Source organism: Cyprinodon variegatus, unplaced genomic scaffold (assembly GCF_000732505.1).
Source record: "Cyprinodon variegatus isolate N-32 unplaced genomic scaffold, C_variegatus-1.0 Scaffold19, whole genome shotgun sequence".
In the NCBI taxonomy this organism is placed as follows: domain Eukaryota; kingdom Metazoa; phylum Chordata; class Actinopteri; order Cyprinodontiformes; family Cyprinodontidae; genus Cyprinodon; species Cyprinodon variegatus.
In genome coordinates, this window is record NW_015150472.1 from 1,848,096 (window position 1) to 1,865,633 (window position 17,538).

At 36.7% G+C, this 17,538-nt stretch overlaps 1 protein-coding gene across 5 annotated transcripts in view; it reads right to left on the reverse strand.

The window, feature by feature from the left end:
- Positions 1–17,538, reverse strand: part of diaph2 (diaphanous related formin 2) — a 497,594-nt gene that overhangs the window by 238,915 nt on the left and 241,141 nt on the right. The window lies entirely within an intron of this gene.

A 17,538-nucleotide genomic window follows, 5' to 3' on the forward strand; every position in this document is an offset into this window, starting at 1 on the left:
CATGTCTAAAAGACTTTTTACAGAGTATATATAGCAGCAGGACAACATTTTAAATTAGAAATAAAGGGTGGAGGAAAATTTATTTTTTCACAATAAAGAAGGAGCAATATGAGAAAGAAGACTCCTTAGATCCTTCATTCTCCCCTGACGGTTTCTGTGAGGCAGCACACTTTGTTGCTAATCATCACAACTGCTCTGTTTAAGCCCAAGGTGGGAGTCTCAGAGGAAATCCAGAACAAACAATCTGCTCCCTTAGTGCTGGCTTACATATTTGAAGAAAGAATCAAAGAGGCAACATCTCCTGGGCACCTAGAGGAAGGAATGCTTAAGGCGCCTACCTAACTCTGCAGTGCGCTGTCAACATATCACAACAGGCATGGAGTTGTTTACAGTGTTAAATATTGCTAAATTGCAAAAAAAGGTTAAACTGATGAAACAGATAGAATTATTGTTGATTTCCTGTCAGAAAACTCAAACTAAAGATGCTCTTTAGGAGCCCGAAGCACTCAAGGCCTCAAACTTAAAGTCTGAATACAAGCTGCATGCAGACAAATCTTTCCTTGTTTTCTCCATTGATGTTTCAAGTAGATGTGAAATCATAATTTCTTATTTAACTAAGAAACAGTGCATCCCACATATCCAACAATTCATTATGGAAGCAGAATGTGCTATTGGTTTAAAGGTATAGTTGAGGATGTTCTTTTTTTGGGTGGATCATTAAAATAAGTGGTCCTCCTAATTGTCAGTCATTCTGGTGATATGTTTACATAAGGCTGCCCTACTGTATGTGCTCATCCCATTTTCACTTAACGAGGTGAGTCTGACATAGTGGAAAAAATTGCAAATCTTCTCTTGGAAGGTAAGCTTGTATGAGTGATGCAACAGCAACTTTTAAACAGAGCGTGCACGAGGAGAAATGGGCTCGTGCATGCTCTCACATGCATTAAATAGGCGTTTTCTCTCGGGAGCCACTACAGGGTTGTGCATGTGCATTTTTTTTTTTAAGTGAAAAGGGCCGGTATTTCAAAAATTTGCGAAGAAAATAAATTAATAAATTAATTAATATACAAGACAGTATTTGAATAATTGCTTTAGAAATTGGAAAACAAATAAAAAAAAAGCAAAATAACAGAAATAAAGTGTTACATTTAAGGATGTTTTGGAAAAAAAATGGATTTAGGTATTAGAGCAACACAACAGTATGACTGAGTAAGAACACTAATCCATTGTGCAGAAACTTCCTGTCAGTGGCCTCAATGTTTCCTCCCACACAGCCAAACTGCTCAGGAACAGTTTAAGGGAAATGGCAAAGGGCCAAGTGATTATCTGGCCTCTAAACATATCAGATTTCAATCCACATCAACACCCACAGACTGTGTCAAAGCAGGTTCTACCAATGAAAGCCACATTCTGCAACCTACAGGACCCAAAAGAGCTGCTGCCAGATATCAACAGATGTCTTTGAAATAGATTGACTTCTCCCTTGGTGCTGTTATATGATTTTCATATAAAGTAGGATTTATATTAAAATGAAGATCAGTATGAGGTTAATTAATTTGTTCATAATTTAAAGTTCAACTTACATTGAAAAAGCATGATTGCATGAGCAATCATACATGTTAAGCTTTTCTGTTAGTAAAAATAAGAGACAGACTGCTAAACCATCAACCAGGAGGGTAAGCTGCAAAAGGTCATTTCTGAGAACTTAATTCATTGAAAAATTAATTCAAGCACATTCATAGAAAGTTATGTGGAAGGATAAGGTGTTTTAGGAAAGGGAATGCAAGAAAATAGCACCTTGATAGAGGGCAAAGATAGCCTTTATTTAAACAAAAAATATTATATGAAAAGCCATACTCTACTTTGCTGGGAAACTGAATTATTGGCTTGAATTAGCTTTAGGGCATGACGGAAATCTACAGAAATGAACACTTCCAACATGTCACTTTTCATGTAATTCATGTATAGAAAGTCTAATAGGTCACTTTTTGAACTTCATGTTGCATGAGGTGAAAATACAGAGTATTTCTGCAGTACATTTCAGCACTGTTCTGTTAGATCCCCTAAAACCACTCAATTAAGAAGCAACCTTAACTCACCCATAAACGTACCAGTAACAACATTTATATTTTTACATTTTTTAGTATTTCTTTACTGAAAGGAGTGATAAATCATCAGTCCCTTGACTTAGACAAAGAGACATCTATATTATCTTCCTTTCTGATTACATTAAGAAACTAACTTAAGCCAAAAGTGAAAATCAGCTCCTTTTTGTACCAAATTATTCTCTGCGACCTCTACTATCTATTTACTCTACAGCCACTTTAATCTCTCAACGTGATACCTTACATTCTCACCAGGGTGCTCTCAGCATACTGGTGTTCACCTTTGCCTCCAGGCACCCATGCTGCTCATTATTAAAGAAAGTACATTTAAAAACAATAATGAACCATTCTTTTCTATCCTAGCCCATACATCTCTGAGTTCTCCTGCAGGGAGCTGAGCATTGGCATCAGAAGGCTGACTGAAATGACTGCTTTTTGCTGGTTGACTCAATTATGCCACGAGTCACATGTGTTTCCTCTAAGCGCTGCATGTGAACTGATGGGCCCTGGAGGGCTTGCACACATTTCAAGCTGCCACATTGTCAGCGTCCCAGGTGTGTAGAGAGGATGAATATAGGTGGCATATACCCAGATGGCTGGCCACAACAGAACCTCTTTTAAAGTTTAATAAATGAAAACAAAACACAGAAGTTTGGAGAAAGTTACTAAACATCCTCCCCTCTGGTTGGCTTTAAACTTGAGTTTTTTCTTTTAACTAACAATAGCCCAATCATAGAGTCGGCTTGTTGCTTCTTCAGCCATAAAAAGCTTAAACCGTATGACATTCTAGGCCTGCAACAGCTGATTGAAGTCCTTGCCAATATTAGGACGTGTTCTTTTAGTTGTCCAAAGGCTAAAATTTAATACTGTGAAAACAGTGCTCATGTTTGTTAAGCAGAAGCTCTCAAGAAGACACACAATGCAGAGACACTTGTGACTGGAAAAACCTAAAAACTTGTGTGCAATAAAATTAATTTATATGATTTCAATATTTATCAGATAATGATTTCAATATTTATCAGATAATGATAAGATAAAAAAAATCCAGATTGTTAATAAAAATAAAAAAAGAATAATAAATCCTTTTTGCCAGGAATTTGTGTTGGATCATTAGAGAAGTCATAAAATACTAGACTCACAATGTTCAAAGATTAACAATACCCTTTATAGTTTATTTTCAAAAATTGATCCAATGCATTTACGATGAATGTTAATGTTAAAAAAATACACACAAAAAATAAACATGGAAGCTGCATTTCATTGGAAATTCTTAACAGACCATAATATCTGAAAAATTAAGCTGTTACTTTATTCTCATTTTTCTCTTGCATGTAATATTGTGTACCTGTCCCCTTAAAAGAACATAACTTTTTATCTGCAATATTCTTGACTTTCCTTTTTTTTTTTTTTTTTTTTTTTTTTTTTTTTTTTTTTTTTTTTTTTTTTTTTTTTTTTTTTTTTTTTTACTTTTATAGATTTCAACCTTCTTTTTTTTAGTATTTTTTAAAAGTTGAAATGGTACATGATTGGAATTACTAGCTGAATGTGAACTACTGCATCGTCTGGACAAAATGTGATTAAAGCTGACCAAGTCTGAGCTAAATAAATATCATACACAAAATATAAATTAATAATTATATTTTATATTTACATATTCCATTTTGCCTTACAATTTTGGTATCATAACCTATCTGAGACATTTTACATTTATTTGCTGGCTAAAACTGAACATTTATAGTGCTAAATATTTGCTAAAGTGCATTTCATGTTGAGTTCCCATTTAAATAGACCTTTCTGTGTATTCCCAAAAATGTAAAGAAAAAGGATATTTGTAGACAGAAATGAAACAATGAAGATGTTGAAGTGCTTTAAAAAACTAAACAAAATAGTTTTCTATGTGAAAACTATTGTGATTGTAAGAAACTTCTTTAAATAGGAAGGTGATTAACATCGCTCTTTTCCAAAGGGAGTTACCAAATTCTTAAAATGGAAAACACACATGAATGTTTCACTTAGAAAAAACAAAAAAAAACAACGCTTTTGGCTTATTAAGGACGATTTGGCATTCATCTGTGTGGGCTTTGGATTGAGGTATACCCATGGGAAACTGTATGATAACAAGAGTTCTCCAATACTTGGACATCCAGTTTGTTTGCTGGCCCATAATCACTCTCCTGGTTTCCTTCCATGAGATATCTCCCTCAAGACGTCCATAAAACCCAGGGCATTAGAAAGCTAAACACTACCACATGTTCACTTCCGGACACAGACTCCCAGGATGAGCCCTGCCACCAGGCACCAGAAAATGAGCAGGCATTTAAAAGACAGAAAACAGCAGATGACAGGTCTTCAACTAACATATTTAAAGGCAAAGAAACATGGAGTGGGACAGACAATGTGGAGTCTGGTCTCCTTCGAAGCAATTTACTCCTTCAAATGTGCAATCTGCCCGCAAACATGGGTCTCTTCCTCCATATCAGGGACTCATGCTGAGGATTCAGCTGCTGGAAATCTGCCAGCCTGACTGAAGGAGTTGGAATCTGAAGAAAAGTCATTGTCTTCTGCCATGAAAATACCAGTTCTTCAGAGCTTGACTTTATTAATATACATGTTTTATGTATGTATGCTAAAACGTGAGCGGGACAAGAGGAAAATGTCAGCTGAACGCAGAACAAAAAGAAATATGTAAAAGCAACAAGACACCTTGAACAATAACCCTGTTTCTAATTTCCATGTTCAGTTCCTTTAAAGGGAGGTTTTGTTCTTTACCTTGAAGACAAACTGGTGATTAGATATATAGCTGTTTCCACTCCTCCTACTGTCTTGGATGCTAAACAGATACTCCCACTTGGAAAAATGGCAATCTGTCTCACTGAGTCAAGCTTAAAATGTATAATTTTCCTGTCATCAGAGAACACCAATAAGGCATAAAAAAAACAGAATTTTACTTCGCTATTACCAATTACTGTTAGTGTTAATACGCTTGTTCACAATAATTAATTCATTCCTCCCAGTTCTATAAATAAGTAATATATAAAGCTATAAAATATGCCATATGATGATGATGATGATAATGATGATTATGTCTGTGTTCTTTTCATTGTTGAGCTTGAAGCAGATCGGTAGCCATTCACAAAAAGCATCTTTCCTAAAATCTGGTACATCATCTGACCTTATAGTAGACTGCTGTTCTACATAAGATGCTGATTATTTACAATGTAAAGCTTGAATGACAACTTGTCCAATAGGTGAGTGACTGCCTACTGGTAACACAGAAAAAAACATCCATTAAGCATTTGACTACAAAGATAATTTGTTTGGGAAACAAGCAGAGACATGATGATCAGGAAGTAAATGTTCATACCATGGGGGGATTATGACTGTCACATGTGATCATAAAGATCATAGACTGAAAAAAAAAAACATTTTAATTTCTGTGTCTTCTGTCATTAAAAATCCTCTGTCACTCTCCACGAATTACTCCAAACAAGTAACCCTTCTTTTTTAACTAAAAATTAAACTTTGTTCAAGCCACAAAAAAAACAAAAAAAACAATGTTTTTCATTTGCTTGAATGACATAATTTGAGAGTTTTTAATTGAAGTCTTTGGAGTATTGGCATTTGCAAGTCTGTTCATTACAAGCAGACAGAGCTATTGATTTTTTTTTCTGTACGGTGCTGGTTTGTTGGGTCTCCAAGCTACTCAGCCAAGCAAGTTCTGACTTCCTTCACCTTCCTAAATAAATGGTCATATTGTTACTTAAACAACTCCAATTTGAGCTTGGGATTAACCTTGCTCACATTACTGCCTTATCTATGTTGCATTTAAGATATATAACAACAAAATTCTACTAACCTTTGCTTTTTGCATTTTACATTTTTCTTGACTTTTGTCTTTAATGGAAATTAATATAACTATCCCAAAGAGTTGTTAAGATAACATGATGTACTGTCAGATAATCTTTAAACAAGAAGATGTTTGTTCCCCCGGATATTTTAATTGTACTCCTCATGTCAAGGTGAGCTATTAAGCAGTGGGACCTGTCAACTATGCAATAATTACCTTGCCTAATGATAACAGATAATACATTTATAATAATACTAATACTGATTATAGAAACTTAAATTGCAAAAAAAAAATAAAAAAAATATGGAAGTTGCAATTAAATGTATCTCTAGTCAGATTGCGCATTTAAAACATCTGGTTCTGTTTACATGAGAATACAAGGTGCAAAATCAGGAAGCAGGATGAGTCCCACTGAGTGATACTTTGACCTGAGGCCAATAATGTCTTCAGTATGCAGGGAGCGGCTCAGCCCACGGTGGAAGGTGCACAGCTGGGCTTGGAGCAAAGCCCAGTGAGAAAAACGCCTCCTCTTCTAATTGAGACAGCACAGATCTCCCTTAGTGACCCTCCCATTTCTATTCCAAGAGGGAAAAAAGAAAGAGTCCAGGACATGGGGAAAGTTTTCTGTAAAAAAAATAAATAAAAATGTACTTTTATACAGGGATGAATCTCAGTAGAGATGTTAGGGTTATGGCCGGATGTGCTCCATTTACGAAATTTGCCGTGATTTATAGGACATTAACACACCCAGGCAATTATTATTATTTTTTTATTTTAATTAATGCTCTTTAATTAAAGTTCTTTTCCAAATGTCCTTTTGAATCAAAAAAGTTAAAAATGAAAACGCAAAAAATGTTATCAATAAACAAATGCTTTTAAAAAAAGGGAATAGCTCAAAGCATAATCAATGGCCTGGGGCTTGTATATCCTTTTAGCAACGTTTAATCAGCTCACATCTACACAGCACAGTTTTTCTCTCTCTCTAAGAGTCCAAGAGAGTGTGGGAAGGCTCTGACTTTGCCTCAGCCTGTTAAATTGGTCATGGAGACATGCTCCTGGGGGCAGTGAATGGATTGAGCCTGACAGCCAATCAGTTCTAGGAAACTGTTCTCTGGTTTTACCAAAGCAGCTCATTGTGACCCATTGTGCTTGAGCGCTGGTGGGAAGGCGCTAGTTGCTGGTCCAGTCGGCTGCACCTGGTGTCCGTTAAGACCCCCGCTATGCAGCTCAGCCTTGAGCATTCAGGAGGTAGCACTAAAGGTGGGGCTGTGTCAATATGATGAGAATTTCAGCCAAGATTTGAGGGTAAGGTTGTTTCCTGGATAACTGCCGAATTTACTCAGGTCCCTCTGGTCTTTATTACCTCTCCCAAGCCAATGCTACATGAGATCGAGCCCAGAGAGAGGGTTCAGAGTGTACTTGGCCAAGGCTGAAGATATTTTAAAATGTTCATCTCCAGTGGCAGTAAATTTTTACACAAGCTGCTGCAAAATATATCTGTAGGCAAACTAAGATGAGAATATTGACATGACTTTCACCTCTCACTTTTAAAGGGATATACCAAAAGTTGTTGCAGAATTTTTAGGAATAAAATAGGCTTTATACACAAGGCCTGTCATAAAATACCGTCCATGCACCTTCGTATAAATTTCACTTTAAAAAAAGTTTCCAAATATAATGCAGTGATGTCAAAGCATGATACGTGACACAATATGTAAATAACTTCTTGCTATACATTACTGTAGTTGGTGGTTGTAATCTTTTACTTTTCTTAACAGACACTTTGAAAACTCAGAAGACAAACAAACACAGCACTTATTTGGGAGTGCACTAAAGCCTGTGTTACACAGCAAGACAATTGTGGCTATTTTTGCCCCGCTCTTTCCCTTCTTAGCCATCCCAATAATCGGAATGGCTGTAAAGATAATCTTAGCAAAAGATCTTGTTGTGTGTGGCGTCTCAAGAGTCACCGGGTCTGTTTTCTGAGAAGTCCTGTCTGACATCTGAATTTGTTTGATTGATTGATATCTGTTTATGTGTGGTAAGATGTGGTTGCTGTGTGGCTCTGCACCAAACATTGTTAGTCTGAACCCGTTATATCTGTTTTTATGGTTAGATGTGTGGTTTATTAAGCTTTAAAAATCCCCCAACTGTTTTAACAGAAATGGCCAACGAATGACATTACCATATATTTGACGATGCTATGAAGGTGCTGCACTCCAATTGCAACAATGGATGCTTGAAAATAACAGTAAAACTGACAGCATAGATTTCTTTGATTAACTTGGCTAATAACTATCCAACTACTCTATTACTATTGGGGTATTTTGGGGAACTGATGGCTTTTAAAGGTGCAGAAGGAAATCTTTTCTGACACATTTTTTACCACGTGGCTTGAAGATCTCCCCACAGTCACGTAGCAAGCAGTGAAATAGAAGGTCTGGAATGGTGCCTGCTACAGTGTGAAATCAATGAGTAACGTCCACCAATAACGAAACACGGTCCGTTGTACATTGTTGGTCCCTGACATGTCAATTGGGGTCATCTGCTTGTCTCTCCCCCCTGTGCGTGTACCCTGACACATGAACGAATCGACCCCCCAATGCTCGTGCAGGACGCCATGGCTGGAACCTGGCCACTGTTATGCTATGTTTACACCTAAAGCAGCACGAGCAGCAAAAACGCCTGTGCTGCTTCATTTTTGATGCTGCTACAGTACAAGTTTGGTTCTGGTGCGTGGCTGAAGCATTTTGCTGTTCTTGCTACATGGCGAAAAAAGCAGAATTGATGCGTGTTGGGCAGAGCTACCCTATCCTTTCTTTGCCTGTAACAATGGCAGCTATATTTGCTGCGATCAGTGGATAAAAAGTAGTTTGAATCTATTTTGAAGTGAGAAAGTCCACCTGTAAACATCTTCTGTGCAGTCAGTTCATCCAGATTATCATCCTGCCTTCAAATATTTTTTCTGTAAACTAGCTGCTTTTGTTGCCACTGATGCTTTTGGTGTGAACGTAGCATTATGTTGTTGTTAGCTTGTGTCATGAGCACTCGGTCTCGGCTTGTTTGTCAAAAATATAGCTTGCCAGAACCTTTTTTTTCAAGATGACTTACAGCACATTCAGGAGGAAGGGGTTCATCCTGTAACTAGTGGTCTGCAAGTTCAAGCCCCCTCTCTGTCAGTCTTAGTCGCTGTACCCATGGGCAAGACATGTCCCCCACCGTACCTCCTGTTGGTGGCGAGAGTGATGCTGCTTGTAAGACGGTCCCGCTTCTGATAGTCTGCCAGTCTAGCTTACCAATATCACTGTGGGAATGAGTAAATGACTGAATATAGTGCAAAGCCTTTGACCTAATAAATCAAAATATACAGTATTGCTTGAAACTTTACACACCCTCCCGTTAACAAAATGATGAAATTCACACTAGTAATTAAAATGACACAAACCTGAAAAAGTAACAATAAATAAAAATGTACTAAATGATAATTCAGTAAAATACTGATTTTTTGAAATTTTTATTAAAAAAATGATTTTGCAAGAAAATAGTCCTAAACAAATTAAACTACCTTTCTCATGAACAGTGAACCAACATAGCTGTTAAAAGGTGCAGAGGGTACCTCAAAATGTTGCTAAAAAAAGTATATATATATATATATATATATATATATATATATATACAAATATATATATGTGGATGTTTTTATTCTATCTATAGATTAGAAATTAATGTCAGGATCTCCATTTTTATACTTTTTTTTCAGTCTTTAAGTGGTGTATTAAGTTTCCATTTACCGTTCACTCAAATTAGGGATCTTTATTAGATTCAAACTTAAGAGTACCCATTTAGTGTACTGCATTGTGGAACTGTGAAACTTCTCTGTTCTGCTTGGAAAGATGTGACGATAGAAAAGTGGGGAGAAAAATATAAAACATTTCTAAAATAATAGAAAAAGACATGCTGGCAATAGGCACGGTAGGGTTTTGTGTTGTAATGCACCTCATGGAGCCAAGTTTTAACATTCCGGCAACCGGAACCCTAGTGCTCTGACACTGCACAAAGTTTATCCTAAAACAATGCCTTTGATAATATAAAAGTTCAATCAAAATAGAAGCTACACTACATGAAAAATGCAAAGACAAACATTTGCAAGTTTTTGAAAGCCAAATATAAAGCATTCTAAAAATATATCCTTAAAATTATTTGCAAATTAGTCTTGTCATTTCTAACATAGGCTACGGGAGCAAAAAGCAGCATGGGCTCTGTGTGTGCTTGTCCTACTTTTTGGATTTATCTGACAGGGTTGCATTTTTTACATTTGTTAGCTGGCAGAACATAATATGGCCTGTTTTCCTTTTATTGAAGACTGTTATTCTTTACACCATCCTTTCTTGTGAAATTAAGCTCTTGCTTCGTTATTATACTAGTATAAAAATAGCATGCTCAACCAGCAGGAAAGAGTAATGCTGACAAAATGTGTTTCACTTTGCATTTTTGTCCTTTTGCATCTTTGTTTGTTTGTTCATATTTCTTGACAGACAAATTGGTATGCAGAAAGTCGACATGCCAAAACATGATGGCCAAAGACAGGTGATGTGAAAAAAATACAGATTTTCCTATTACAATGACACCTGACAGAGAATGGGAAAAATAGGGCAGCAAGTGAATATTTTGACCTTGAAGTTGATGCAATGAAAACTGAATAAATACACAACTGAAAAGATTTGTGGGATTTTAAGAAAGGCCCAGGCTGTAGTATCTACACAATGGCAGTTTGAGTTTGTGTTCAGGACCTTCAAAAGGTTTAAATAAAAATAGTCAATGGCTTATTTAGTCAAAGAGGAATGGAAGATTGGTCTGCGTTTTCAGATCTGATTTGTAAGAACCACTTTACCACAGGCTACCAAAAAGAAGGTAATGTTGATGCTAATGGAACCTGAAAAAAAAAAGAATGAATACATTGCTTGGTCTGAATCCAATGTATTGTTGCAAAGCCTTTGAAAGGGATCGTAGATATTTAATTAGGATCACAAAGTAACAGACTAAGCATTAAATGCTTTCTTTTTATATTGTTGATGGCTGGTTGAATGGAAGTGGCTTGAAAAATAAGTACTATGAAAAAGACGCTATGAAACAAATGAAATCGGTCATCGTGACATTACTTGATGTGTGTCCTAGGGGTAGGATAGGGACCGATATTTCTTAATCTCCACATAAACAACATATGTTTCAAAATTAGACACTTTTTTTTTTTTTTTTTTTTTTGCAGATGATACAAATATTTTCTGTGGAGCTGAGAGCTTACAGCAGCTCCTGGGTGATATTACACCAGAAGAAAAAAGAAAAAAAGAAGAAAAAAAAAAGAGCTAAAGTGATAGTTTGACAAAAACTAATTTTCCCTGAATCAGAGAAAAAAACAAGTTAATCTTATTTGGAAATCATAATGGAAATAATGTGAAAATCAAAATAGATTGGGCAGAGGTGGAACATGCAAATTAATATACTTTGATTGTTGACTATAAGATATGCTTGTTCCCTAATGTCAAACATGTTCAGATTAAATCATTTAAAAAGACCTGTGATTTATTTAGTAAAGCAAATGACTTTCTAAACCAAAATGTGCATCACACATCCTCTACTTTTCACTGATTTATCCATACCTGAGCTATTGTGTAGAAATCTGGTGTAACACCTACAGAACATCAAACAGCTATGCATGCTGCAGAAAAGAGCCATCAGGATAATTTATTCAAGGCTGACTATCATGACCACACTAATCTATTATTCATTCATTCCTGCTATCTTTAATGGTTTGAGCTGGCTGTATTTCAAACATCACTATTAATGTTTGAAACTAGAAATAAATAACTACAAGGCAGCAAACAAAAAACATTATGTTGAAAGAGGTGGAAGGTATAGTTAAAGGGATAATATGAATTTGAATATCACATGTGCTAAATCGCACATAAGAAGAATGAACATTTCAATAAATGGTATGGAACAAACTAAGTTGAATTAAGTTAATGTCAATGCATGAGGCTCAAACTGGTTTTCTTAAAAAGCTGTGAAAGACGAAGGGTGGTTGTGTGATGGCTGGCCAATAGAGGGCGCTGCCCCACCCACCCAATGACCCTTATTGACATTAAAAATAATAATTTTAATTCTAAATTCATATATAAAATATTTCTATATATATTTATATGTAATTTTTAGATGTGCAAGATAAATATTTAATCTTTAATGAGGATTAAGATGTCACTTCATTTTTCACATCAGATTGGTGACGTATTTCTGCCCTAGAAAATCAAGAATCTTTGCCCAAAAAAGTTGTACATGCACAGTAGCTCCTCTGCAATAGAAAGGTATAGGAGAACTTGGGGCACAGATGAGCTGCGCCCAAAGGTGACAGGAAGTATATTTGTTCACCACCTCCCGCCAGTCACAGGAATTGGAGACGCATTGGAGAGAGAGATAGAGAGAAATGGAGCCAGAAACGTCCTTTTCGAGCCCCTGGTTTAGCTACAAGGCTTAGTTTACTGCATGGAGTGAGGATAACGCTTTATTCTGTTGCGTTGACTGCCTGCCTTTTTCAAACTTCAGGATCTGACCCAGCATGGACAAAGACAGGTAGGACTGTTTAAAGAACTTTTTTAGAAAAGACAAAGAAGAATGAACAACCTAGGATTCCCATGGAAAATTCTATAATATAGTGTACCTTTCCAGATGATGATCGGTTTCTGGTGTCCTCCACTTTGAATTTATAGTCTCCCCAGTGAAAAATCCACTCCACCAGCCGCCACTGGTGTGTGTGTGTGTGTATATATATATATATATATATATATATATATATATATATAAGGGGTGGAACGGTTCACAAAATCCACGGTTCGGTTCACGGTTTCGTGGTCACGGTTTTCAGTTCGGTATATGTTGATTGTTAGGAATATCTATTATGTCTTGTACAGTACAACACGTGTTGCACAATGTTTGCACACTGTTGCACTTTTATCCACAACTTTCTTTTCGCCGTCATCGTAGGTCACTCTAAATGCAAAGTGGTCCCATACAGCAGACCTATAAAGTGCTGCTGGCGCGTCTTCCAACTCCTGTTCTTTGCCACTCGCCATACCAACACAATTCTCCACATCACATGATTATTTTCTGCTTCACCCAGCTACGCTGCTTCGCTTCTTCTTCTTGTTTACTACTGGGGGTTGGCTTTGGTCGCATTACCGCCATCTTCTGCTTTATATATATATATATATATATATATATATTTTTTTTTTTTTTTTATAGGCCTATATGTTTTTAAAACTATTTTTCTAGCTCCGGTCAAGGCATTAAATTCATGGGAGAGGTTAACTTAGCCAAAATATGGTTCTAAATCAGGAATTTAAATTGTGCGAAACAAGCAGCAGAAAAAAAAACAGGGAAATGGGGCTTGGCAGTTTAAAATGGCTAATAAGGATTTGCATTGAAATCGCAGCAGAGCAAAACACCCCCCGTGGAATCAATTTATTGATAGGTTGGGAAAATCTCAGTATAAAGTTAGTCACTGAAATAGAAACTGGTGATTGGGATTTAAGAATAAGCTTAGATAAGAAATCCAGACAAATGGAATCATTTATATTTCAACAAATCACACAAGCAGGTGTGGCTAAGCAAAATGGTGCATGAAAGGTTGTCAAACAAGGAAAAGACATCCATGCTTATGCTTTATTTTTTAAGAAATGTGCTCAAGTATTATCTCTTCTTCTTGTGAAGGTTAACCGATAGGTTGATCCAATTTGTCTACTGAGGCGTGAAAGGACTTAAGAAATGCTTCACATTTCTGTGTGGGAAATGTCAAGGTTTCCTGAGAGATGAGGACAAGAGGAGGGGGAAATGACTTTTTCTCTTGCTGGCAGCTTGACTTCATGCTTGTTAGCACCAATAGGCTTATCCTTGGCAATCAACACCGGGACGGATATGTACAGTAAAATTCTGGGTCCTGAATTGCATTAAAGACAGCTGGTAGTGCATCTGCCACTAACATACACGCAGTGTCCCTTCCATATACGTATGTGTAAATACAAACAATTCATTTTAAAAGATGTGATTGGTTCCTCTGTGGCTGAAAGCTTTCATTGTGTCACCTTCAGATATCTATTCTTTGTACAACTAGAGAAAAGAGCGTTCTGTGACAAAACAGTGTCACAGCTGACATGACCTGATTAAAGATGCACTATGCAGCATCTATGGATAAAGTTACAGCAAGGAAAGAAGGCCACGAGAGTCTATTTCTTACTTACATTTTTGTATCTGCGGCACTTTGTAAATGTGAAGTGGCTGTTTTTCACTTCACCTAAGTGGGCTCTCTACCGTAAAGATGACGAGACTACGGTGTCCTGGAGTAACAGACCTAAATTATTTGCCCGTTATTATGTCATATGGTAGAAGAGCACATTAAATAAAGTTCTTTTGATAATAATGTGGGCAGGTAACAACTGCTGTAGTGCAGAAGGTATTGTCACACTGAGCTCCATTGCGTTCACTCAGTTTTATTAGAAAATATCAGTAATAGGGCTGCAACACAATCCTTAAAGACCCACTTCCTTGAAAAAGATTCCATTTACCGATCACTCTTCAGATGCTAAAACCTCAAAATTTAATTTGACTCAGTTGTGTTTCACTAACACAAAATGGATGCATGTTTTTCAATATTGAGCACCACTGTAAAAACAGAGTGACCAAAGACAGATTTCCATGTCCTTCCACACATTTCCAACTGATTTGCTCTATACTTTGACTCTACCTTTCAAAGAACATATTTAACATAAATTATTCTCTGGATCCTCTGTCTGTATGATTAATGTTGTTTTCTAAGTGGGATAACCCAATATTCAACTGTTTTGTAGACCTTAATTCAATGGTCTTAAACCTCTCTCCTTGAGGGCCAATGTCATGTAACTTTGAGAAATGCTACTTGACCTGCACACCTATATTAAACAGCTAAACTGCCTCAGTAGCACTACTAATGTTTGAATCAGGTGTTTTAAAACAGATATTGTACTATTGTAGCACCAGCCCTGTACACTTTGAGACCACTTCCTTAAATAGTTTTGATTCCAAGGTTTATCTGAGCGTATCACAATCCATCCAACTATGATGAACTTATTTATTCCTGCTGTTTTGTATGTAGGCTAAAGTAGTTTTTTTGTTGTCTACTCCACTGATGCATGACTTTGCATCGACATTGGCTGTCTTCCTACAGTTATTCTGTTTAACCCCCATTTTGTGTAGTCTTTCTACATTAAAACCTTGATTGAGTCTTCCCTTCACCTTCCCTGACACCCCTGATGGCCTGTGATGGTGTTCGTGGTGTTGTTTGCGGTTGTCACCTAGTGTTCAGTGAGAATCAGTTACACACCGCTGCACTGTTTACAAATAAGATGACTTTTAAAGGCAGCTAATTGCTCCGGATTTTATTTAAGTTTAAAGGAGTTGAACTCAAAGGCACACTACACTTCCCCTATTTGTATCTGTTAAAAAGAACAAGATATGAATGCTTATGCAAAACACTATCATTTTCCATACCAAAGAAATGCACTCAGACATGTAAAGGGAGAACTCCAATGACTTTGGGTCAGTGGTGGCAGTGATGTACTTAAGTATAAGTTGGTAATCAGGTTATTTTGTAATAAGGCTTTTATTTAGGGCAAGTCAGAGTGTATGGCATAATGTTTAGAACTCATTCAGATCATAAATGCTTCTCCTTTAACACACAATAACTAATCAAATCTAACATCCAAACACTTCTTTGGGATTCTGATATCAAAAAAGTTTCTAATTTAATTACGACTGTATTTGGATAATTGCAAAGCTCTGTTATTAATTTGTTTGTCACTCAAAGAAGAATAATGCAAATAAAGTATGTTTGATGAGTGAGAGCTTAAAGTGTTGTCTTTGTAAAGTGGAACCATCAACAGCTAAACAAGAGGTTAGTCTGCAGACCTACAGACTCAAGCAGCAACACAGAAACTGCATTCTTTTTCCTTTTTTATCTGTGCTGCTGAGAATTTCTGGACTACCTATAGTGTTTGGGGCACAAGCCATTAAAGTGCAGCCCACTTCCTAGCAGGCAGCCTATGATGTGTTTAAGTCTTGCTGCTACCTCGCTGTCTGAATGAGTACTATGCGAGTCATGGGGGGTGTGGGGGCACAGAGCGATTTTCTCTGTAATGTCCCCTGTGATGTGAAGTCTGCACCATACTGCTGACCTCAAATTTTAGTAATTACCCCCAAATTACAACATCAACTGGGATACTGATACTACAGCTGGCCATTTTAACTGTACAAAGATACTGTTGAGAATTGTCCAGAGGCATTTTTCTCCTTGTCACTTACACACTACCTTTCGTTTTCCTATATTTTTTAACACTTTTGCTGATATGGGTGCCAAGGGTGAATAGTTGATGCTGATACAGGAGCACTTGGTTTAGCCAAGAATGAAATCAGATAAGCTAATAAAAAACATTTTACCAGTAAGGGCAAGGCAGACAGTAAATAATGTACATCTCCTCCATAACTTAACAGAATCTGTTGAATAAGGTGCCTTGCATTGAATAATCTGAAAAGTTGGACTTTCATTTTATGATTATAGATTTTTCAAACAAACTACAGAGGCCTTCAAGAAATAAATGAATTTATGCTGAAATTAAATTACACAGATATTAACTATATTCACCGATGTAAAAGTGACTGGTCACTCTGGATTTCTTTTAGGAGCAGAGAATGTAAATAGAATTTCAGACTTTAAAGAGAAGGTGCAATGAAATAAACAAAAAACCATAAATCCGACTTTTCTTTTGTGCAGGGAACATACTCAATCAAATAAAAGCTGCTTGCATTAACAAAACTCTTTGGTATTGAACTTTTTACTGCAGGGTCAGGGTGACCCATTTTAAATATCAGCAAGGTTTTTAACTTGATGTCAAGGGCCAAGATGACTGCATTATATTATCCAGAATGAGATTTGGTCATGCTGGACAGAAAAGCACATTTGAATGATAAGCAAACATGATATGAGATTTTGCAGTTACTGTAGGACACTAAAAACAGTTGAAGCTGTGTTCTCAGAGTGTAATGGGCATTCATTTTAGAGAGATGTATTGGACAGAAAACTTTCTGCTTCCGTCTGTTGGTAAAAGAGGCTGGATTTGGACAATAAACATTTAGGATCTAGGTTCTCTACACACCAATACTCTTGTTTCAGCAAAGCTGGACACATCAACCCAAAATAAATGCTAACGTGAGGAGGTATGAGGTCATCCTGTAATAAGTGGGTTGCCAGTTTGATCCCCAGCCCAATCTGCTCCGGTCATCGTGTTCTTGGAATAGATGCTTTACCTGCCTTACCTGCTGTTGGTGGCAAGGGGGCCTCGCGGTACCAAAAAATTTCAACCTCGCTTCTGTCATTTTGCGTCAAGGCACCTGTGGTTACACTTACCAACATCAGTGTGTGAATTTAAATTTTGAATGAATTAATCTAATGTAAAGCGCTTTGAGGTTCTCTGGACTTGTGATGTTTAAATACAGGACATTTACCAC